Below are 2419 nucleotides of genomic sequence, written 5' to 3' on the forward strand. Positions count from 1 at the left end.
ATTCCACTGTAGGATCTATGGCGGCGCCCGCCAAGTGCTGTTGGGCTCCTGCCAGCAAACGCATCTTATCGGCTAAACCACACATTGGTTTCGCCTTTACATGCCACGTGATCTAGCGAAAACTGCCCGTCGTGCTGTTTCATGCTCTGTTAAGTTTTGCCGCCGCGCATGCGAGCACGGATTCGATTCCCGGCTGTAGCGCTTAAATTTCGGAATGGGCCGTGATTTAAAAAATGCTCGTGTGCTTAGGCGCGCTCTAAAGAACCTCAAGTGGTCAAAATTAATGCTGGTGCCCTCTGCCATACGGCGTAACTAGTAGGGTATTCTGCAACTTCGGACGTGATGTCCCGGCTATATACGCATCTAAGAGACGAGCGCGTGATGTAAGACCAGCTGTGGTGTCCTGCATTCGTTTTATTTCCACCTTCTTGCTTTAGAGCGCAGCTGTTAGGCGCCCGTTCCTGCGATCGGCGGCGTAACCGAGCGAACGGGCACAGCGAAAGATGAAAGAGCGAACGCGGAGCGCAGAGAGGGGGATGAAATATTGCGAGAGCGAAAAGAGTGCGAGGAGGAAAGCGGAGGAGGATGGTGCAGCTGAAGCATGAGGAGAAAAGCGGAGAAAGCCACCGTGAAGAACCAACAGATGGCGCTCACGTCCGAGCGACCACGGCAGCACCGGCCATGCGGGGGAAAGAAAGAAAGAACCAGAAAGCTCGCCTTCGCCCACAGCATCCGCCGCAAGCGTTTAACGGTAAAGATTGCGGTTGCATAAGCTGCAGTTGCCGGGAAGTGGCAGCTGTGTCGCCGGTCTATATATAGCACCACGCGTAGTGGCTCTGCCCGTCGGTGCGGTGATCGGTGCGATGCCTCAGTATATCGCGAAATGAAAACTCGTATACAGCTGCGCTCAAATTTCGCATTAGGGAGTGTCGTAATCGTCGATGATGTCTTATTTCCTCCTTGTCAGAAGCCTGTGCCATTTCTTGGAGCTCATATTATGGTTGCCATCGTGGTGCTACTGAGCTCACGTTTGTGGGTTTGATACCCGGCGGCCGGGTCACTAGCTGTTGGCACGTTAATAAGCCCGCGAGCGCTGAGATTTTTGAAGCCTGCCGAGGATATTCAGGCTAGTAGAAATCGCACCGAAGCCGGCGTGCATCGTGCAGCCTTGTGAGCTAGGCATCGACCTTTTTCTTGGAGCAGTTTGCTCTAGAGGAACGAGATGGCGCTTTCGGCAGCACGCCGCACGTTGCCTCATCGAAAGCGCACGAATGCGAAACCATTACTGCTTCTGCCGTGCTATGGCATGAACAGCTGTTGGAAATACAACAGGGTGTTCGATGACCTACTGCGCTCCATTCATTCTGTAAAATGTGGAACGATAGGGGGAATACGTGCGCGGTAGTTGGCTGCATTAATAGTAAGTGGCATATTATGGAATCGATCTGTGCGGCCGCTTCTACATAAGGACTTCCTGTGTTGCCGCTCCTTCGCGATGCACGACTTTGCTCGAGGATAAAAATATCAACTCATCCACTAGTGCGGTATTGCTAACCTCAAAAAAAAAAAAAAAAGAAAGGCGTAACCACCAAACATTGGCAATTAATAGTGAGTACCGCTCGTTGCAAAAGGGTGTCCGGCCACTTTTTGGCACAGTAAGGTTTAAGTTCTATTTCACGTCTTACCACTACTATTCACCACTATTTCACGTCTTAGGCATGCCATTGGAGACCCCAGATTATTTTGAGCACCCGGGGTTTTTCTAAGGTGCACCCCATGCCCCGGTGTTCTTGCCTCCATCGAGATGTTGCCGCCGCGACCGGGATTTGAACTCGCGACCTCGTGATCGGCAGTGCAACACTTTAGCCACGAAGCCACAACGGCGGATAAGGAAGAGATTACAGAAAGCTGCTCCTCAGCCTGCCCACCCATTCGTCTACCTTTGCAGCATGACAAGCAAAAGTATTTGCCTAACAGTTCGCTCCTTCCTCGTTCTTTACAGTGTTAACCTTGCCCGTTAAATGGTCTCCGTAATATACACACAAATTATACATCATCGTGCGCTCCATTAGGCTGTGGCGATGAAATTACCATTGAGTGTGCTAGAAGTTCTCATTGAGCATGTACCTTCTGCGTTCACCTACTGTGATTCCGAAATCAATCTTACATCTTGGTAGGACCTTCATTGCAAGTAACTTTCGCTTCTTCGCTTTCTAGCGTTGCGTGCGCCCTTAAGGACACGTAGCCGCAGATAGCTTCTTCGGTTTGGCGACCACGGCGGCTGTTTGAACGCTCCCGCCTCCGCCTGTTGTCGTCACCAGCGGTGACGTCGCACCTCGTGCAGACGACGCAACGGTTGCGTCACTTCCGGGGGTGTGTGCCGGGCCCCGACCAGTGAGCTGCGCCGGGAGCGCGATCG

This window comes from Dermacentor variabilis, chromosome 4 (genome assembly GCF_050947875.1).
Source record: "Dermacentor variabilis isolate Ectoservices chromosome 4, ASM5094787v1, whole genome shotgun sequence".
NCBI lineage: Eukaryota > Metazoa > Arthropoda > Arachnida > Ixodida > Ixodidae > Dermacentor > Dermacentor variabilis.